This window comes from Octopus bimaculoides, chromosome 1 (genome assembly GCF_046866305.1).
Source record: "Octopus bimaculoides isolate indiv1 chromosome 1, ASM4686630v1, whole genome shotgun sequence".
NCBI lineage: Eukaryota > Metazoa > Mollusca > Cephalopoda > Octopoda > Octopodidae > Octopus > Octopus bimaculoides.
In genome coordinates this window covers 178934879-178958700 of record NC_142928.1, presented here as the reverse complement: position 1 = coordinate 178958700, position 23822 = coordinate 178934879, and the positions used below count along the sequence as shown (strand labels likewise).

Sequence of the window (23822 nt, the reverse complement as noted above, 5' to 3'; positions counted from 1 at the left end):
TAAGTTGTGAGGTTTTAAATTTGAAATGAAAATTTGTAGAAACTCATTTGAATCATAACTGAGGTAGATATTTTGTTGTGTGTAGGGATGATTTACAACAATAAAGATTTTGTCATTAACAAATGATAATATTTATTCATTTTCAAAACCTTTTTTTTAAATGTTAAGAAAAATATAACTGGTAGATCAAATTTAGCTGTAGTGATCATCTCTATTTCTGATTAGAAATAAATAAATAAATCAACAGCTTAAGATTATCTAATTGAAAAACAAGTTTCAAGAAATATGAAAAGTAGAACTTTAAATCACTAGTGCTAGTCATCGGAATAACAGTTCAAGATTTGTGTCCTGTTCAATAGAGCTGTGTTGTGTCTCTTTGTGAAAACACATAAAAATCAATAGAACAATAGTCCAGCAAGCTGTGAATAAACTTTATAAAGAAGTATAGCTCACTGTCCTATTACAGCCAAGTGCTTTTCTAACCTGAAGTGCAGTTTAAATCCTTCTACATGAGGAGGTAATCAGAATACACCCCACTATATCTTTTCCAGATAAAGAATTACTCCTCCTTCAAAATCAATAGGGTTAAGGGATCATTGGTGTAGTTATTTCTGATCAAGATATTTTTCAATTTCTCACATTTATGAAACAGATAAATAAAAGCATGAACAAGAAGAAGAACAATAATAATAATTTCAAACTTTGGTGCAAGGCCAGCTAGTATAGGAGAGGTGTTAAGTCAATTACATCAACCCCAATGCTAATCTGGTACTTATTTTATCAACGCTGAAATGATGAAAAGTAAAGTCGACCTTTGTGGAGTTTGAATTCAGAATGTAAAGATGGGTGAAATGCTGCTAAGCATTTTGTCTGGTGCATTAATGATTTTGCTAGCTCACTGCCTTAGATAATAATAATATGGAAACATGGGTGTTTTGCTCAACATCCTTAAACAAACCTTATTCAGAGATCTTTTGAGCTGGATGGGCTACTCAACCTGAAGAAAATTCTAACTGGGCCCCACCTGTGAGATCATGCGCTGTTTATCGTGATATGAGATCACCCTGTCACGCACACATGGTTGTGATGCATGTGCCTGGTGTGCCCTTATCAGACGGGTAGTCATGATGGGTATACTGGGCTTTGTATATTTTACCCCAGTGTCACTTTGATGGCATGCACTGCTCTCTCACTCAATAATAATAATGATTTTGGCTCAAAGCCAGTAATTTTGAGAGAAGAGAATTAGTTGATATCATCAACCCCAGTACTTGACTATGTGCAAGGAGTGTGATGTTGCATATCAGTGAAATAGGAAGTGAATGTGCAACATTAAGTCATCTGAAAGGCATGGCAGAGGTATCTATCAAAAATATTATCCAGTTATGTGCAGGAGAGGCAGTTATATTGGAAATTATCCCCAGATCAGAGATTTGGCCTGAATGTTTGCAACAGAATGGGCTCTGCTAGAGGTACCCAAGGGCTGGGTGTGAAACTAGGCAACAGATTAAGTCTACTCCCCAAGAATGGATAGAAGCTTTGATGGCTTTGTCAACCTGAGGTCATGGGAGAAGACACTTGCTCAAAGTGTTGCACTTTGGGAATAAGTCCCAAACCATAAGTAAACCATAACCAGACTTTTAAAGTCAGTGCTTAATATATTACTACCATTTATTTTATCAATCCTAACCTCAGAGGAACAAAAGCTATCAATCTCAGCTGGATTTGAAGTTGCAATGTAGTGCAATGAAAATGATAATTAATAATGTAGGGTATGGAGTCCATTGCTGCTAACTTCAGTTACCTTTTTAAAGAAGAAATGAATTATTGGCAATTAAGATCTACATTTTTTAATTGTTGATAAATAATTTTCATAACATCACTCATGTGTTTGATGGCATATCATATTACTTCTTATTGACTGTAAATTTGCTATTTCCTGTTCTTGATGCATTCACATGATATGCAACCATCCCTAGCTTCTAGACATTTGTTTAGAAAAGCTTTTTACATGATTATTCTCTACAATTCTGATATTATGGTTCTATGTCTAGTTTTCTTGGGTTATTAAGTCTCTTAGGCTTATTTCAAACTTTGTAGTTCTTGAGAGTAAAGTGCAGGGTTGTAGATTTAAGGAGTTCTAGACAGTCATTCAATTTAAAGAGTTTTAGACAGTCATTCAATTTAAGGAGTTCTAGACAGACATTCAATTTAAGGAGTTCTAGACAGTCATTCAATTTAAGGAGTTCTAGACAGTTTGGAATAAGGTGGAGAGATGACACAATTAAAGTAAAGTACTCAATACATTTAGTAGAGAAGATGCTTTTATTTGTTAAATGAATGACTTACAAGACTAGATCTGTTTCTTTTTTTAAAGAATATATGAATGAAATTTGAAGTGGTGCTAAACTCAGTTTACTTTCAATTACATGGGGACTAACATATATATGCAAGATACTAAGTAATACCATCCCCTGCACAAATTTTTATCAATCAAAATTGCACCTGTAATTAATAGAAAAATTTAACATTTTCAATAGTGAATTACTCAATAGGTAATTGAGATAAAAACTTGAGTTTCTAAGTAATTATAGACTTAATTCCTTTGCAAATGAAAAGAAAAAAAAGAAATAGACAAATGATGTAACACTTAAAACAAAACTTTTATATTCTTTTATTCTTTTACTTGTTTCAGTCATTTGACTGTGGCCATGCTGGAACATCGCCTTTGAGTCAACGAAATCAACCCCAGGATTTATTCTTTGTAAGCCTGATCCTTATTCTATCGGTCTCTTTTGCTAAACCACCAAGTTATGGAGACAAACACACCAACATTGGTTGTCAAACGAGGGGGGGGGGAGGCAAACACAGACATAAATACACATACATAAATATACATACATACATATATATATACAAGACAGGTTTCTTCTCAGTTTCTGTCTACCAAATCCACTCACAAGGCTTTGGTTAACCCGAGGCTATAGTGAAAGACACTTGCCCAAGGTGCCACACAGAGGGACTGAACCCAGAATCATGTGGTTGGGAAGCAAGCTTCTTACCACACAAGCAAAAATCAAATGTTGACTTATACATTCTAATTTAAACAATTCAAGTTACTTTTGTGGTATAATAAGCCTTATAGGAATAAACTTAACCTTTACTTTGTAAAGGTGTTTTTTTTATGTGTACTACTACTACTACTACTACTACTTAGAGGTCATGCCATAAACAGTTGAACTCGCTCTGAACTATTTTACTAAATTCTTTGTTGTTTTCAAAATTAATTGACTAAAAGGCAGCTTATTTCAATAGAAATATAACAATGAAAGGGTTAATTGTAAACTGGTTTCATAATTTAAAAAAATTTTGTTGGTGGTAATTAAAGCTAACCAGGACTGAATCTATATAATGATTTCAATTGAGAATGCATAAATGATCAATAGACTCTTAAAATGAGTTAATCTGTCACCTATTTTGAATGTAAATGTGTACTTGGGAAACCTTATTGTATAACATAGTCATACACATACACACAATGTAAAGCTGCTTCTCATCATTCAATCGAAACATGCTATATTTTTTGCTTATTTTCTTCCTTTGAGGGTTGACTTAATCATACCAACCCCAGTAATTATTTCAGTCTGCTACATGCAAACATGCATGCACACATGTATGTGCATATGTGTATGTGTGCATGTGAGCATGAGGCATGAGCACAGACATAGGTGTGTTGGTATACATTTCACCGTTCAACCACCTGATTTTAGGTTCCTTCCCACTGTGTGGCACTTTGGCAAAAACGATACAGAAGCCTATTGTGTGTGTGTGAATGTTTATTTCCATGTATCTTCACATTTAACACTGTTGGAGCAACAGTGATGTTACATTAACATCTGTAAACAATACGTCTTGTATGTGGCAGCTTTGTCAGTTTCAAAGTGTGAAGAGAAACGGAATATAAATACCTTACTTGAAAAACCGTTAAGGGTTGGCAATAAGAAAGGTATCTGGTCATAGAATACTACCTTAGTAAAACTTGTGTCCAACCCGTAGCAGCATGGGAAAAGCAGGTACAGAACACACACACACATGCAACAGGCTTCTGCATATTTCACTCTACAAAATTCCATTCATGAGGTTCTGAGCAGCTCAACATGATTGAGGTTATAGTAGAAGATACTAGCACAGTGATCAAGATAAAAACCATGTGATTGTAAAATAAACTTCTTAACTACACAATTATGTTGACACTTATTAAATATATTTATGCATTCATATTTGCTTATGTAATTTTAAATACTTTTTTTTCTTTGAAGAGTGCCACACTTGTTATAATTCAGATTTTTTAATTTTTTTTTTAAAACTCAGTTGAACCAAATAATGATGATGTATATTTATTGTTTGTAAATTATTGATTGGGTAGGGGACTGGGTTATATCCCTTAGCAATGAGAGGTAGCTAATACAACACTGCATTACAGTTTGCCTGACCACACAATAGCTAATATTTTAGGGATATTTGTTGTTTTGTTGCTAATGAGTCAGACCAAATATATCTGGTGTCTGGACAAAGCAAATATTTTGATAAATTAATTCTCTATGTAACTTAGGTAATAAATGTTAGCACTAGAAGTATACCCAGCATTGTCCCAGAAATAAAGAATACAGTTGATGGACAATCTTTTGAATAAGAATCATTGTTACTCTGCATAAATTTTATATTTTTGAGCATAATGTGTATATCATTTCTGACGTACATTTTTTTGTTTTTAATTCTTAAAATATTACTCACACATCAATAATTAATTCACTGTAAAGGAAAAAAAAAAAAAAAAAACTAAATCACAGTGCTGTCACCCTAACCATGACAAAATGGTCTGTATACTTTTAATATATATGTATTGAGTCTGAGGCCATGTGGAAAGATGAATGGAGGCATAACATCACCATCACTAGTGATCACTCCAAACATCATGATGTTGACTGGATGTTTTTTTTTTGTTACTCTTGCTACATGTTTTGGGGACACGGCAAGCCAATGGTTGTTCTGTGTGTTCATCATCTGTTCGTATTGGAGTTCCCAGCGCAAATGCCAAGCAGTACAGCATGTCATTTCCAAATTTCTGGCAGAGTGAATTGCATCATGGTGCTGTTTTCTTGCAGATGTTGCCCAACTGACCCTACTATACTATGTAGTTGACAAAATCAAAAACAAACAATGCGAAATAAAAAATATAAAATGGCAACAATTTACTCATTGCACCCTGTACACACACACACACACACACACACACACACACACAATATGTGATAGAGTTTTGCGTAAAGCACCCACCTTCCTGTATCTGTTGTAAAATGAACATCACAATATCACAATGCCATTCCAGCCATGACAATGCAGCCAGTATAATTTACTCTCACTCACTCTCTCTCTCACTCACTCACTGCATATACATGCATGTCGATATACAATATACAGCATCTTCCTTTCTGCAATTCTCAAATTTTAAAATTTATTTAGAATATGTTTTCATATTCCTGTATTTTAAACATTGCAGATTATGATTGTGGTTCCAAAAAACTATATTTCCCCCTATCCCTAAAATCTAGCTCTTACTGTTAATCTTAACCATAAACACTTACTGTAACCATAACTAGAAACTGAATTTTTCTGAACAAGATTATTATTGTCTTTGTTTAACAAATCTAAAAAGGTTAAAAACGTTTTGGAGAAAAAGACAATGAAAATGTTAGTACTGATTGTATACTATACTCTGAAATGGGAAGTAGAAAATATTAATAAAAAAAGACAGAGTTCATATTGTGCAAATGTACCAATAATTTAATGTATATAAAATTCATATGAAATTATGTCAGTTAATATAGAGACAAATGTATTTGTGTGATTAAGAACTTATATATAACTCACTATTTATAACACCACTGTTAAAAACAATGTTATATTAAAGCTAGTATTACTGAAAATAAGACATTTCAGTGCTTCTTTATATATCCAGGGCTCCAAGAAAGTGAAATATTTGATTTGTCAAAAAGTAAAGTGTTTCCAAGTCAGAAATTGGGAGTTGTTTTCTACAAAATGAAATTATTAAGGAATGAAAATAAAACTGTGAACTAGAAAGTGTTGGGTGGATACTTAAAGCATCCAATGTCATGTTGTCATATTTGAAGCTGTATCCAAATATATTTATCAAATTCTAATTAATATGAGAAAAGCATGGCTATTAACTACTTAGGTATCGAATTTAGGTTAATTGAAGAGTTAGAATAATTAAAAGTAAATACAAAAAACAAATAATTTCTTCAAAAGATATGGATTTTTTCCCTTGTAAATGAGTTTGTTCTAGTTGTGATGAGGATGTAAAGCTTAGAGAGGACCTGCATCAGGCTGGTGAATAACTGTGGAGGTGTAGCAAGCGAGTTTGTCATAAGAAATTGTCATTGCAAAAACATTTTTCCTAGGAAAACTATTTCATGTACAATCCATTGAGCTCATGCATTGTTGGGTGTATGTCATGTCAAGCATTAAAATAATAGCCCATAAAACACTTTCACTTCCTCCCCGTCCTTCCTTTTCTCATAAATAAGACTTGCACTTTTTGACCTAGAAACATCTACTGACAAAATAAATATTTTCACTTTCATAAGGCCCTTGGAAATGAGGAAGCGCCATCATTTTTTATGAACAAAGAAAAAAAAAAAACATAACCAATAGTGGAAAAAAAAATGAGTTGCTGTTTCTGTCAGTCTGTCTCAAAGACAGGAATTGGATTAAAATGAAGTAATTTCTCCCCTTCTTTTTCCATCAATATGTTTGTATAGTTGTTGGTGAATGAGTTAGAATGTATGTTGACATGATGAGTTGTCTTTAGTTCATGGATGGCTGAAAATTACTTTACCATGTTGATACAATAATTAACAACATTTTTCAATTTTTAGAATTCCAGGCCCAGAAATGAACTGAAATTTATTTTAGGCAAAAGGCCTTGTGTTAAATAGTATAATTGTCAGAACATTTTATTGCCACAGTGGGTTGTTTTAGCTAAAATTGTAGAACACACCAACAAATAGACTTTGAATTTTAGTATTTTAAAGTACTTAAAAGTAAAATTTTACTTGGCACAATTGTCTGGATTTTAGACAGGATGATATTTTTGTTGTTGAAATGTCATAAGACTTCCAAAATCAGTAATCATCTTGTTACCTTTAATAACTAACACGAGTTTAGTATCTTTGTAAGTTATATAAATTTCCACTAACTTGTAGTGAAAAATGCATAAACTTTATATAAAGTCAATCATTTTAATGTTAAGCATATTCACTTTATAGATATAATTCTATTGTATATATTAAAAATACATAAATAAATGGAATTTGAAGCTTGGTACTTTCTAAGCAGTTATAATAGTGAGAATTTATTGCTTTTAGAGCCATTCTTATATCATGTTTTCAGCTCACACAAAAATAAAATACAATAAAAACTATAGCACATTACTTAAAATTTACCAGTATAATTAAGATTGTAATAGTATTACTTACAATTATAATAATTACAAAATAGTTTAGTAATAATTGAGATAGCATTACATTTTTTTGTTTAACAAATCTGATTACAAGAATCCTTTTAAAATCCATACACACACTTTCTCTATAATCACAAATAGGAAATATTTCTTGAAAGATTGATAACTGTTTAAAGATTTCAAAAGATATCCCAATATCATTTGTTAATATGCAATAGGCAAGTGACATGACAATAGAATCAATTTGCTGTGAAGCCTCTCATATCTCAAGAGAAAATAAAATATTACTAAACAAAAGAAAGCTGGCTGTAACTGTATTTGTCATAATATTGCCATGCATACTTCGATAGAACGAACACATCATCCACATAGCTGCACCATTTTCATCAGCTCATTCTCTCATCCCTTTGGGAATATCATATCCATGATTCTGTGTTGGCCATGACTCAGAATGCTGAACACAATAGCAAGCAGATAGTGTTATAGTTTTGACAGGATTGTCCTTGACACCACACAATAATACTGGTGTCCATCTTAGTTTAAGGGTATTCTGTAAAATATTAGACAAAATAAACAAACAAATTTTTAATATTGAGATTATTGATGCTAGAATGCCCCCAAAGAGATTTCATGAATATGTTGATTAACATGTAAGTTATGCTTTTCTCACTTCCCCCATTATTTATCTTCTGGTAATGTACATTTGTAATGCCTCACAATTGCTGCCTGGCTTGTCACTATTAAAAATAATTTAATAATTACTTTTTCTCAAGCATTTTAAAATAGTTTATTTTATGGATTTTCCCCACAAAATCTCAGTGTTCAAACCATTAAGTTTTCTGTGCAATTCATATGGTAATTGGATATTGTAAATAGCTTACTTGTTATTGAATGCTCGGTCTGGCAGGAGTCAAACATTGTAAACTAGATTTAACTTGATCTATTTAAACTTGTTGACCAATTATATTTTTACAAACTAGATTGGCACATATTCTGTCTGTTATGGTAACATTATAGAAAACTATAGTATATAATAAGTACAATTAATATTAGAATATAATGATTTTTTTTTTTTTTTTACATAGATATAAAGATTCAGATCATTTGGGGTAATCTTTAAAATTTAGGGATTTAATTGAATTGGTTCCAGATTGAAACTGAACTTTGTCTACTGAAAATATCACCCAGTTTGATAGTGGTATTCTTTCAACATAGTTTTATAAAACAAATGTCTTGCTTAAGGCTAATGAAAAAGTAGAGGACTGACTGCATTGATAATATTATCAAACAAGAGGCTGATGTTTAATATTTTGTCACTGGTATTCTGTGTGGTTATAGGTCAATCTTTAACTAGATATGCTGTGGCCTTGGTGAGTGATTTGTTCTTCACTTGCAGTACCAAGTTTGATCCCTTCTGTAGAGAAAGCTAGCTGCAATAGACCAGTGTTCTAGCTAGGAGAAGATTTAACTATCTTTCACTTAATGCTACTAGAACTGAAAAAGATATTTATAATACATTAATTAGTAGGGCAGACCCAAAGAAGAAGAAAAATAACTGTGAAGAGAAAAAATTATTTGATCAGATCTTAATACATTACCTTTATGAACAAGATGCACTGAAAAATGCAAAATGACAGACCTATCCTGATCATGATAGTATAGCCATCTTTAATTGACAAAAACTTTTGATTTTCATTAGTCATCTTGTCACGCCATTCTAAACACTGTCTAGGTGCAAGGACAATTATATTTTTTAAAGAATTCTACTTCATATTATTGTAAATTGTTGAATATAGAAAAAAAAATCTTTTGTTACAAAAAATATATGAGAAAATACAAAATCATGCACACAAATGCATGTGCTTTTATACAGATATGAGCAGGCAGGTACTAACAATATACACATATACAAATCTTTAAAATATCTATAAACACACGTATAAAAGTACACATGTTAATACTAACACATATACAGAGCTTATTTAAAAAAAAAATTTTTTTTTTAATAATTATGAAAAGGTGAGTAATTAATTCTGTTCCAGTTGCTACTTATGGCCAGCTGCCAACCAGCTAGGCCAGCTGCAGGCTCAGTGAACCAGCCCTTATTTCCCAGTACAATATACACCAGCCATACAGCATATCCCAAACAAATTCACTAAGTTAAAGCTGCACATCTCACAAAACTATTTACCAAACAAAAAAACTAAGACCTCAAACACAAACAACTTGTCTATCCATGACTGGCCAATTCTATTCAAACTACTGAACCACTATTCTATATCTGCCTATTTCCTGTCTTGTCATTCATTCCAAACAATGTTACTCTGAATTCAGTCTCATCTCACACAAATAATAGACGACCTTGACAAACATGGATGAGACAGGTATATAAAAAGTAAACAACAAATCAATGGTGATAATGATGTTAATGGATGACAGTCAGCTGACACTATGTAGCTGATATAATGTAATTAGTTAATTACAGTTGCAGTTAAAAAAAAAAAACTGTTTATAAATTATTCCCACTTTAGAAACTGTATGCAGAAATTTTCATTTAAAAAAAAACAACCTTATTTCCATTTTAATCCCTGTAATTAGTCAGTTCATATTACCCGAAAGGAAAATTTTGCAAGCTTTCATTGATTTTATTTGTTTCATGCCACTAAAGAGTGATATAAGTATGTGTTTTGTGAGTGTTGTGTTTTTCTTTTGTCAATGACATATTGCTGTAATTGTTTTGCAATTGTCCATATGATAGCACATGGAATACTACTACAGTTGTATAATCTACAGAAGATTAACACCCAATTAGAATCCATATGGGAATTTCTGAAAGTCACCCATTACAGCATTAATCAGGTTTAGTGCTAGTGCAATTTCTGTAATCTAGGAGAAGTATTGTTTATAATGCTAATTGCTGTAACATATGTACACCAACATACATAGACACCTACATGCAGTATGAATGTGATGCAATAGATATTTTGATTTCATTCAGAATTAAATCAGAATTTCAGACGTAAGATTTAGCTGTTGTGAATTGTTTCATTCTATCATTTAATAGTCTAGCATTTTATGCTCTGCGTCTGATTTTCTTTTTACTTTAAAATAAATTGATGAGAAGTAAACTAGTAGAACCATATCCTTATGTTCCTGAATACATTCATAAATATTTCACAGCCCCTCTTCCTATCTCCTGTTTAGTTGAAACATAGTCATGAGGCTGTTATTAATTGTTATTGGTTCTTGGCCAGACCTTTTCCGGGTAGTGGTCAATGCTTTGTTATGAATGAGTCATCAAGTATAAATTACGCATATAATCAATTAAAAAGATAATCCTCCAAAATTACAATTTATCTAATTGTTTTATATATTTAACAAAAGACAAATTATAATTTTGCACACATACACAAAACAATTTCAGATATAATAAATATTCAAAAATAATGTTTTTTCTACTCTACATAATATCATATGAATAGGATTTCACAGTCAGTAATTTCTAGCAAATAAAGTGTGCTTCATTTAGATACAAATTTTTTTGTGAAGCTCTGATTTGAATTGTGGGTAATTTTACTTCTTCTGACAAAAGTATGAGTATCATCAAATTTTCTTTTCTCAACAATCTGAGATTTTGTAACTTGCAGATGTGAGTGTACACATGAAGGTCTAAACTACAAATGAGTGACTGCTTTCTCTACAATTTTAAACTGTCCTATATCATTATAGCAGATTTTAATTTTTTTTTTAATAGAACTGATTTCTATTTATCATTAAAGGTTTATTTTATTGAAGAAATATTTCTATTTTATAAGCTTAGTCTATGAAAATATAAAGCTGCTGGTAATGTTATTGTGAGTTCTGTGTTTAAAAAGTTTCAGACATTGACCTAATAGGATATCATGTGAGGTGGTATCAAAAGGTTCCCAGATTAGTTATGTTTAATAAAGAATAACTTATTTACTTAAGTTTTAACATCATCTCCTTCGAAATAGTCACCTTGTGCAGCATTACACTGATCTCAACGTTCCTGCCACTTTTGGAATCCGTCCTGGAACTCGTTTTCCATAAGCAATTTGAGGACCTTCTGTGATTCACTCTGGATCTTGACAACATAGTTAGAATGGCGACCTCTGAGCTGCATTTTCATCCTGGGGAAGAGATGAAAGTCCGCAGGTGCTAAATCTGGTGAATAGGCCATGTGTGGAAGCAATACCATGTTGTTTTTGGAAAGAAAATCATGAGTAAGGAGAGCTCATTGATAGGGTGTATTGTCGTTGTGAAGAATCCAATTCTTTGCCCGCCACAGATCCGGTCACTTTCACTGAATGTCCTCCCTCAAATGCTTCAAAATGTCGCAGTAGGTGTGATGCTTATGGCAGATCTTCCAGACTGCTCATTGGCTTCCAGGGACATTCTTCCACTTTTGAAGCCCCTCTGCCACTCGAAACATTGTGTATGACCCTTTGCTTTGCTGCTGTAAGCTTGCCAAAGCATGCTCAATGTCTCTGTAGCAGACTTGCCAAGTTTAATGCAAAATTTCACATTGGCTCTTTGTTGATGTCCACGGCAAAATTGCAGACTACAAAATAGCATATATGTTATCCCCAAAACACAAATTTCACAACTTGCGAAGTAAACACAGTGATGTCACTTGGTACACTGCCTCATGAAGGTGATTGCTAGCTCTCACTGCTCATGCAACTGTGTGCTGCCATCTGTTGGTGCTCTACAGAACTAGTCTGGGAATTTTTTGATACCACCTCGTAGCTTTACTTCAGCTCTACTTTTCTAACTCTATTGATTTACTATCATGTAAAGTAAAATTTCATATGTAAACCAATTTAAAAAGAAGACCTTTATGAATTAAATCACTTTAAAAACAAAGATTGCTTTGCCAAACAATTTGGCTTTTTAAGTATCACTGGCTTTGGAATGGTAGTCAGGTATCTTCACTGGTGTACACAGGGGCCATGGTATTGGTTCCCGAAACGATGAGGGAACTAGGCTACTGGAGTTCTGTGATGCATGCAACCTATTAATCTGCAACACTAACTTCAGGAAGCCAGACAGCCACCTGATAACCTATCAATCAGGTGACTCTGCTAGCCAGATTGATTTCATCCTCACCAGACAGCAGGACACAGAGTTGCTCTTAAATACAAAGACCCTTCCAGGTGAAGAATGTCCCCACCCCCAGCATAGACGAGTCATTAGTGACTTTAGACTCGAGGCCAGAAGGATTTCAAGAAGCAGACGAATCCAGAAAAGAAGGATTTGGAAGCTAAAGAACCCTTCACGTGGTCAGAGATTTAGGGACATCCTCATCAAGAAATTTGATGAGAGGGAGGAGGAACTACAGACATCGGACATAGAAGGTTGCTGGAAATTCCTATGGGACAGCTTACTGAGTGCCACAGACCAAGTCTCTGGATGGTGCAAAGTCGCTTCCAGACCTAGAGTAGTGTGGTGGTGGAATAATACGGTAGACAAAGCCATTAGAGCAAAGAAAAAGGCTTGGTAAGCCTGGAAGGGTGGGGGTACCAGGGAACTGTACCAGATAGCTAGAAGGGAGGCTGGGTGACAGGTAGACATAGCCAAGGGTGAAGCAGAAAAGAAGTTTGCGAATGTCCAGCATTGTGAGGACCAAAGAACTGAAGTATTTTGTAGTGCAAGACGGTGTGTGAGAGAAAATTGCGATGTCATAGGAGAGAAATGTGTCCACATGGATGATGGTGCACTTGCTTTTAATGGTGCCTTCTGGCTTCCCATACCTCAGTTGAACCATCCAACCCTTGCCAGCATGGAAAACGGACGTTAAACGATGATGATGATGATGATGATGATGATAATATATAGTAATAGGGATGTACAATCCAGGGATCCAAGTGTAGGAAGTTAGTATGCTTCAAGCATTTATGCGGCTAGTATAGATGACAAAGGTGGGGCAAAATATGATAAAACAATTATACTAACATTGTAAGTTACATACTTTGTCCTATATTGAAATCAAAAGAAATTTCAATAAGCTGAACTTATGCTTTAGCACCTAAATTTCCTAAAAATGTAGATAAAGACCCAAGAAAGCAAGAATTGAAACAGGTAAAAATATGGACTGCAAACATTTCATAGCAAATCGATGCTTGTTACACAGAACCAACTTAGCTAAATTTCAGGTCCTATTACCTATAAGTTAAGCTGGTTCTATGTAGGTTACAATTTATACAACAAACATTTATTTCTATAAAACATTTGTAGCCTGTGTTTTACCTATTCCATTTCTTACTTCTTGGATACACACACACACACACACACACACACACACACACACACACACACACACACACACACACACACACACACACACACACAGTATAGTACCTTGGGAAAGTGTGTTCTACTGTATCAAAGCTGGGCTGATCAAAGCTTTGTAAGTGGATTGGTGGGCAAAAATTGAAAGACGCCCATTGTCTGTATATATGTATACATCAGTGTGTATTTGTGTCTGTTCTCTTCCACTGCTTGACTACTGGTATTGGTTTGTTTATGTCCCTGTAACTTAGTGGTTTGGCAAAAAGAGACTGATAGAATAAGTACCAGACTTTAAAATGCAAGTTCTCACTAAAGTCTGTGCCCTAGCACAGCCACTGTCTAAGGACTGAAACAAGTGTGTATATATATATATATATATATATATATATATATATATAAACCAGTTACATTTGTATAGCATACATTGCTCTTTGTTTCTTGGGATTAGAAAAAATTCCTACTACTAGTAGTAATTAGTTAATTATCTCTGAAAAGTAGCAATTCCAATAAAATAGAGTCACAGAATCTGATTTTTAGAGTTTGTTGGTTAGCTGGAACTCTTAAACTATTGTTTTCTTTATTTCTTCAGAATAGATACAAAAAAAGCAGACAATTTCACCACCAAAGCACATATAAAATCCCCCAAAATCTGGTGTTGTTTATATTGAGCCTTTCTGAGATTCTCATTGCTCATGAAATATTATGATGATTGGATGATATGCTACCTACTGAATTATCCCTGGGAAACATGTCTTAAATTAAGTTTTGTCTTCTGAAGCTTAATTATCTCCAGACATTTATATTTCCTACAATATTGTAATAAGCCAAAATGTTTTGACAAAAACTATATTAATTATAATGGAATATGTATATATATAAAGAAAAGTATGGCTAAAATTAACCTAACATTTGTAGCACCATTTCTAATCAAAGTCTATAGTGACAAGGTTAGGGTTAGAAAATGGGGGTAACATAGTTAATGGTAATATGAGTTATTAATAAAAGTAAACTAAGTATGATGAATAGCTCATACTGATTTGACTTATAATTCTTGACAGGAGGATTTCAATAGGTTATGAAAGTTCATATTAGATGGAATCATTCATTACAGAATATCAACAGCAGACAGTAATTATCAAAAGATATTGATAGAAAATGAAAAACTACTCAAGATCAGCAACAGCAGTTAGACAGTAATAAAGATGACAGCTACTTCTATTTACACTGATCATCTGACATAAATAACAATGTGGCATCACAGCTTTGTATTGTGAGCACGCATACACACACACACACACACACACACACACACACACATGCACACACGCACACACACGTGTAGTATCAGCAGCAATAAAATTTTATATTTTGTTACTGCACAATGAGTACCAGTAGCACTAGAGCTTTGTAGCATAAGTAAATGCATGGCATCTATAGCCTTAACAGTCTGCTTTGTGAGTACATACAATATCAAAGGCAGCAGAGCTTTCTATTGAGACTTCAAACATCTAATGCAGTAGTACTTGTAGTGTATCATCAGAAGTGAGTGGTGCAAAATTACCAAAATGTATTGTTATTCTCATAGATATTCAATTTATCATAACATCTGACCACTGGCAGACAATGAGCAGATGCTTGCTTTGTAATCGGAAATCTGTTGTGTCGACAGTACAGATCAATATATTAGCATTTTGTTAGTATCAGAAAACTATTAAAGAGGTGTACTGCTGCTTTCTTTACAAAATCTTCGATATTATTTACTTGTTCAGTTGATGCAGTGCAGGTTGTTATCAGGCATGCATCGTTACAGCTATATCATAAACTGTGGGTGATAAAAAGAGATGGAATTGACAAGTTCCCCAGTGGGAGCTTGTTAAAAATATTGACAAATGAATCATATAGCAACATGTGAACTGGGACCACAGCTTTCTGGGCCTTAGTTGTTATTTAAATAAAACTAAGGAATGTAAATAAGAAAATACTTTGGTTCTCATTAAATTGTTTATGTATAAATTTTTTTATTTGTCATAAATAATTATTAGGTGAGAAAATTTAATTCAAACAAAGCTACATTTATTTCTGATAGGGTGGCGGTAATTTTTATAATTTAAATATAATATATTGTCCTAAAATTGTGACATTATAATAAATGTACATTAAAAGTATTATCTGGAAGTTTTAAACTCAAGTAAATAAATCCAAAAGAATCATCTATCTTCAACATTTTAGCTTTTAATTTGAATTGCAATACATTAAATTAGCAATTAAATTGATATACCTTTTAATCAGGCATTCTACTTAGCCAATTTAAATACTGCTTTGCTGAATGTCATCCTTGTAGCCTAATATACTAATCATATAGAACAAATATATAAGTTTAAAAATATATTTTAAAATTTTACATTTATCATTTTAATAGAATTAAAAGATGATTTTTGATTACATTGAATTGTGGTCATCAGGGAAGCTCTATTTAAACCTGAAAAACTGTTACTCACTTACAATAATTCGTTATAAAATAAAATTTATTAATTTCATATCAATTTTCCAATTATTTCATCACCTAACAGTACCAAAATAGTTTCAGATATGCTTATGTTTTATATTCACTTAACCATTTGGCAAGATTAGATCTATATTTAATTTTGGTAAGGATACTGAATAGAGAACACAGGTTGGTGTTTATTGACTGTAATTTTGTTTGACATGGGATTACTGGTACACTTCACAAGTAAAGTTGTTTATGTGTAAATATTTTATTTTTATATCTAGAATTAGTGTTGTCTAAGTTACCATGTGATTAGAGTCTATCATAACAAGTAGACCAAACCATCCATTGTAACAAACAAAAGATCCAAACATTGTTTGTACATATGTTAAAAAAGGTTTAATTTAAGCAAATAAGGTGAGAAGTAACTGTTTATGTGTCAAGTAAAGTTATGATTATTTAATGAAATATTGTTGCAGAATAAGTTATAAAGTGGAGGAATAATCTTATTATGAGCATGTTATTTTCTTAAAGAGAATTAGTTGTTAAAACGCAATTACAAATTTTTTAGCATAATTCATTACTGGTTTCAGTCATTGGACTCGGCCATGATATGACATCACCTTTGAGATCTTTTTTAGTCAGTCATATTAATTCCAGTATTTATTCCAGTCTGATATTTATTTTATTTATGTCTATCTATCAAAAGCTGAGTTACTTTTTGGCATGAAAGGATGCACACATGCATACACACATACACCTCCTTTACACACACACACACACAGAGGCTTCCATACAGTTTACCAAATTCCATTCACAAAGATTTGGTCAATCCAAGGCTATAGAAAAATATAAAAAACTGTTGTTGCTCAGTGGGATGAAACTTGGAATCATGTGATTGCGAAGAAAACTTCTTAGCTACATAGCTATACCTGCACCTATTTAATGCTCTAAGTGCTAGTATTTGTTTTTGTAAGAATATGGCTACATCAGGTCAGGTCAATAGCAGTCTCAGTTTAACTGTGAGATACGCAATTCCAGTTTAGTTGAAAACAATGTATTTCACCTGAAATGCTTTAGAAAACATATTCCATTTAATAAATGATTATATTTCTGGCTTGAGGTGTTTCACTGTGTCTTTTTGGAGGCCATAGCATTTGTTGGAATTCAAAACCATCCAACTGAATTCAGTATTTTTAGATGAATAATACAGAAAGAACACTGCTGTATCTTGTTTGGTTTGTTCGATGTGAAGGCCACCTGTTCTAGTTTTTCTGTAATGTTTCATAACAACATCAAGTGAAATATAGTCAACTTTTGTAACATTAAATATTATCATGAAATGTTTATGACTCAGAATTAGGTTACATTATGCTGTTTGGAGTGTATAGATGGGCTTGGTGCCAAATAAGTTCAAGTAAACTTATTTTATTCCTGCCAACATAGGAAACAAATATATGTTAAAACGATATTTGAAGATGTTAATTGGAATGATGATCAATGATTAACAGCAAGTGTACTTTGATTGGGGACCAACTATTTAACTATAACTATAAATAAAATTATCTTTCTGAGCAGCAGCTATATAAACAGCAGTTAAACTAATAATGTAGTTTAAGAAACTACATTACATTTGTTTGGCTATGTTGAATGAAGGCTTATTGAAGAAGCATGTCTATATTTTACTTCTAACATACTCTGGAAGGGAATTTGTATACAAATATCAATATCTTCGTCAAATCTCTGTTTCTTAAATACGACTTAATTTTTCTTCATTTTGTTTTCATGATAGTTCAGCATTCCTAAAGTATGTTTGTATAATTTTTATTACATAGAAACATTTTTGTTTTCATTGCAGTTACAAAATTCTTAAGTGGTTTAATCACAAATGTTACAGAGCTATGTTGCAGGAGGAGTATTGCTATATTATTTGTTTATGAGTAAATAGATAGTATTCATGAAAATATTTAAAATGTTTGATGAAATAGTTTTTTGAAATATTGAAATCTATATCAAGGTATATTTATCATTACAAAATAAATCACTAGACTGAAGAAACTAGTTGTGGTCTGTGTTACCAGGAATCAAAGTTCACAAAATGGAATAAGTTTATGAGTTGTCAGAAGTGAATTCTAAACAATGGTATTGTCATCTATTATTATTGCAGTTTCAAGGAACCTTTCAAATGTATTATTATATGAACTTGAGAAACACAGAATATGTAAGTGTTAGTATGGTAATTGTAGTTTTATTGTTTATGTATTATTTTCATATGCCCCAAGTTAATTCATATTGAGCAAACCTACCATCAGCAGCCTTCAAACAGTGACCATGACATCATTTTTGGAATATTTAGGATCTGTAGCAAGTTTAGTAACCTGTAGATGTTCCTTTGTTGGATCACTATAATGTTGGTTTTTCATATGGGCATGCAACTGATTTCCCAATACAATCAATCATAACTGAAGTGTACAGCATTCAGCATTCTGATACAGGAATTTCATAAGTCTTTAATCATGTTGCTTGAAATGATACTAGTTGTGTAAATTTCTTTATTTCAGAAACTTGTTTGAGTTATATTCCATAGTATAGTTATCATATGCTTCTCTCTGGCAGGTAATTGCTGTAATGTAGATATTTCATAAAGGAGGAAAATTAATATTCTGTAAAAATGTTCCAAGGAGTTAGTATGCAAAGCACTAGAATGCATTATAAATAAATGGAAAAATTAATTACCAAAAGCATGTTTATGGTAAGAAGAGATTACTGGTGTATAGTAGGTATATCAGTTAAATCCAGCAACTGATGTTTTAGTGACATATGTTGTATCAAGTATTGAAAACTGAAAGAGAATATACAAGAACCATTAAAGCTTAAAGAAAAACATGAAAGAATTTGATTTGCAAATAGAAATTTGCAGTGAAGGAAGATATTCGCTTGGTGATGAATGCCGAACGACAGAATTCTTATTCAAAGACGTGGACTACAATGATTGATGGACGCTTGTCACAGATTTAACATTCCCGTGAATCTTAAGTGTAACGAAGAAATGTGAATGGAAGTTTTCTACTTAGAAATACAGGAAACAAATAGTTTAAAGTTATTTAAACTCTTTAAAAAGGCATTCATTAATGAAAAACTAAATATCCTAAGAATGGGTATGGAAGGGAGATAATTCTATGAACAAATTATGCCAAAAATAAGATTTATTTCCCTTGATTTAACCATTATATAAAAACTGTAAATGATATTTAGAAAGAAAAATCATTATTAGTGGTGGATTGCCAGAAACATCAGCGCGTCGAACAAAACTCTTTGCAGTATTTAAGTATGGCTTCACGTTCGGAGTTCAGTTCATGCCGAGATCAAGTTTCCTCTTATTCTTTCAGTGTTGACTTTATGCCACACTTCCAATAAAAAAATACTAATCAAATACTGGTACTTGTTTTCTATTTGACTGATCCTTCTCCACAAATTTCAGATTTTGTGCTCTTTATAATCATTTTCTTTTTATCTGTAATTTTTGAAATCTTGTACTTCGGATAGGTTTATTATTGCAAAAAGATTTCGAAAATGGCATAAGTTTTAAGCGATTCTTACATTTAATGTATAAGCTTTACTCTATAACTTTTTAGTGGTTAGAATTCAAACAGAATTTAAGAGTAAGATAATTTCTTAAATATAATAAATACTCTATACGTGAGTTTTCAAAATAATAAATACTTTAAATTGATTACATATTCTTACTTAAATAAACGTATGTAAAAGAATTAGAGAATGTTTCATTTTTCTCAAAAATAATTCAGCTACTTCAATAATTAGTCAAGGTATATATTTAAAATTAGAAAGAAAATACATTCACTTCACACTAGTTCATATAAATAAATTGATTAGCTGACACTTATCAAATTTGTTGAAGTTATTTTCTATACTTTATTTGTTATGTGTAAGATTAGATTCTTACCAATTTAGATTGTGTGGATTTCTCTAAAATACTGGAGATGTACTTGCGTAGCCAGTGACCTGATCTGAGATCGTGTGCTGGAACGAAAACAATTGCAGCGTGGAAGGTGTTTATAAGCCATTTAAAATAACACACAAAGACCGTGCCACAGAGTTTTGTCAGTGAACAGGTCGCGGTCTCAAAGCGACGAAAATATATTGGCAAATAAAATTTAAATGTTGAAGTGAAACTAACGGTTTTTGTGTGTTTCTTAAATGGCTTATAAATACCTTCCACGCTGCAATTGTTCTCTAAAATACTTATTTTCGTAAATATACCTTTTGTGTGTGTACAGTTTTATTTGATTGAAGTTTAACGCAATATAAATAAAATTTCACTATAGTCAGTATAATGCTGTTGCCGTAGTTTATTTCTAGATGAGCCTTGGCCGTGCAAAATCTACATTCAAAGATTTTCCCGTTGTGTCCGTCTCGTTTTGGGCTTATAGAACTTTAAAAATCACCTTATGGGTTAACATACATGCCTTCTGCTGACTTCATTACTATAAGGATTTGTCTAAAAGGCACATTTTAGAGCAGATGAAAGAATAACTGAAATAAGCAAACCTTGAGTCAATTGATTTAGTACAAACGAATTCGAAGATAATTTTCGGAGAATTAATAACACTAAAATAAGACATACAAAAAGAAAAAAAAAGTTACGTCCCATAATTTCAAGGGAGGTAACTTTTAGCAGGAATTATTTCCCATAACATTTTTTCCCCTAAATCAAGGCATTGACAGATTTTGTGAGCGCAATGAAAACAAAATAATGGTTCATCTTCACTTATTGCGAGGTTCTATATTCGAAAGAAGAGAAAAGTGAGAAATTTTATCGCGAATGCTTTTGAATGAATCCCAACTGTTTCGTACTATTTCGGATCGCTCGGAAATAGGTCAAGGTTAAAAATTTAGCAGGGAGGTTTTCATGTTAAAATATATCGGGCAACGAATGTTTTTGAATTTAGTATTAGAATATTATCTGCAAAATACAGAAGGAAATAATTGAAAATGAGGTATTAAAGCAAAGCAAAACAATAATAAAAACGTACAATTTAGACGTTTTAAATGAGTTTGCACGTTGTTTGAATAGACGTATTCTGATGTTATTACAGTTAGAATTTTTTAAAATTCTTCACTTGAGGGACCGAGTAAAATTCATAATATTCATTCTAAATGACTATATGAAACATTAAAATTATAGTTTTGGTACATACTCATGAACTTACCTCGAATATTGTATGTATAAATGAATTGTTATTGATATTATATTTTCAGTTTTGCAACATTTATCTACAAATGTAATGATTAAGTGAAAATAAGTTTCAGAATCATCCGAAGGAAAATGATCTACTAGGAAATCTCAATTTCCTAAGGGTGCCGCAGATTACTTTTTGTAGGTTTCACTATCGGGAGGGGTAAAAGGCAGAGAAAACCCTAAACTATTAACTCTATGTAGATTTTATTTCGATTGTAGCGTGTCTTCATTATCTAATTCCCTCTCCCTCGACCTCACTGAAATTTTCTATTAAAAAAAAAAAAAAAAAGTTATTTAATCAGAATTCGAACAGTAAAAAAATTCACGCTTTTCTTATTAACTTGCCTAATTTTTCCTAAACAGAAAGGAATTCTAATGCTTCGTTATTAAAGAATTGAAAAATCACGTGTAGAGTATATTTGGAGTTGCCTCCCTTGAATAACTCTTGGATCTAATTCTGTTTGGTGGTCAACTCGATTAATTAATTCGAGTCGATCACCAAACAGAATAGATCCTAACTCTTTATATTTCCGGGCGAGGGGATTGGTTCAATTTCGTCGCTAAGATTTATATGATACTTGTAACGTAATGAATGAGATAAACTTCATGTACAGGAGTGCGCGTACACTCATATACAGTGTGTACGTGTTTGTGAATACGAAATATGGTTCACTTAACTGAAACAAAGTGTACAGTTTCTCGTACTGCTTGTTATAAATTTGTAAATGATTTCTTTTATAGCATATCTGAAGCAAAAAAAAAAAAAAAAAAAAAAAAACTTTTAAAATTATTAAGTAAAAAACTGAAATATTAAAAATCTTGATTTATATATATTTTGAAAAGCTGTTTTTTCGGTTTGCAGTATTTTCTTATAAAGATGTATAATTTTTGCCGAGTTCTAGAGCTGACATGCATGCATTTCAGTCATAAGAGGGATAATTTGCAATTATATGTAATTATTTATAGGCAGTAACCAATAGATATAGGAAAGGTTAATCATTAATTTTGTTATTTGAAATATAGATAATCTAAAAATAGGTGAACTAAATAGGGAAAAGCTGTGCGTATGACTTTGCAGGTTCACATAGACTAGTGAAATCAATGTGCTGATGTTCGACTTGATCATCTATGACCAGCGTATGTAGGTAAAAATGATGGTACTTCAGACGACCGTGATCCTGAGGAGGAAAGATTGGATGCAGTGTTGAGGAACTGGGAAGTGTGACAATATGGATAATGGGAGGAGCAAGGAGTTGGCCTGGTTGGCAAGGATATGCTGGCAATTCATAGAGGAAACCATTGTAAGTAGCACTGAACGAAACTCATTGCTGACAATCTGGTTATAACTTTACATCGAAATAAAATTCGGTAAAAACTATGAAATAAAAACTTACCCTGGACTGCTAAATTCTACGGGTTTCCTCACTGAATTTTGTGTACTGTTTTATTTTCACTCTCTATATAGGCACAAGGCCTGAAATTTTGGGATTGGGGCTAATCGATTATATCGACCCCAGTGCTCAACGGGCTCTTATTTTTATCAACTTCAAAAGAGGAAGATGAAAGGCAAAAATCGACCTCAGCAGAATTTAAACTCAGAACGTAATCCGGAAGAAGTACCGCTAAGCATTTTGTGCAGCGTGCTAACAATTCTTATTTCTTTATTGCCCATAAGGGGCTGAACAAGGACAGACAAAGAGATTAAGTCGATTACATCGACCCCAGTGCGCAACTGGTACTTAATTTATCGACCCCAGTGCGCAACTGGTACTTAATTTGTCGACCTCGGCGGAATTTGAACTCACAACGTAACGGCAGACGAAATACCACTAAGCATTTCGCCCGGTATGCTAACAATTCTGCCAGCTCACCGCCTTAAGTTTTTGTATAGTATTTTATGAGAGTAATAGTTCTTCTATATTTACTTCGTGTGGTAATAATTTTGTATAGTTGTATTCCTTTACCACACTCCAAAACTAGGTTAGTTAAAATAGAAATAGGTCATCAAAAAATCTTCAAAATGTACAAGATGTTTAATTCCAAGGAGATACTTATACACGTTGCTAGTATTTGGAAGTGAAAGAAATTGTTATAGGTGTAAATAAACACCTAATGGAAAATAAGATTCTCAGTCATTCTGCTAACCACTTATCTGTCAAATGCAAAGCGCTTTGTGTTTTGTTTTGTTTCTATCACAATGTTTTAAGTACACTATAGAT

At 32.5% G+C, this 23822-nt stretch overlaps 2 long non-coding RNA genes across 3 annotated transcripts in view; one reads left to right on the top strand and one right to left on the bottom strand.

Moving 5' to 3' along the window:
- Positions 1-4500, top strand: part of LOC128249391 (uncharacterized) — a 138774-nt gene extending 134274 nt beyond the window's left edge. The window contains exon 3 of the long non-coding RNA XR_008265499.2: positions 2696-4500. This is a non-coding gene — a long non-coding RNA (uncharacterized LOC128249391). The remainder of the gene's footprint in view (positions 1-2695) is intronic.
- A 14065-nt stretch (positions 4501-18565) lies between these two features.
- On the bottom strand, positions 18566-20562 carry LOC128249392 (uncharacterized). Of its 2 annotated transcripts, none has more exons than XR_016244338.1 (2): positions 20308-20562; positions 18566-18966 (listed from the first exon to the last, which is right to left on the bottom strand). It is a non-coding gene; the product is annotated as an uncharacterized LOC128249392 (long non-coding RNA). The 2 variants fall into 2 exon arrangements; XR_008265502.1 differs by lacking the exon at positions 20308-20562 and adding an exon at positions 19080-19477.
- Between the last annotated feature and the right edge of the window lie 3260 nt (positions 20563-23822).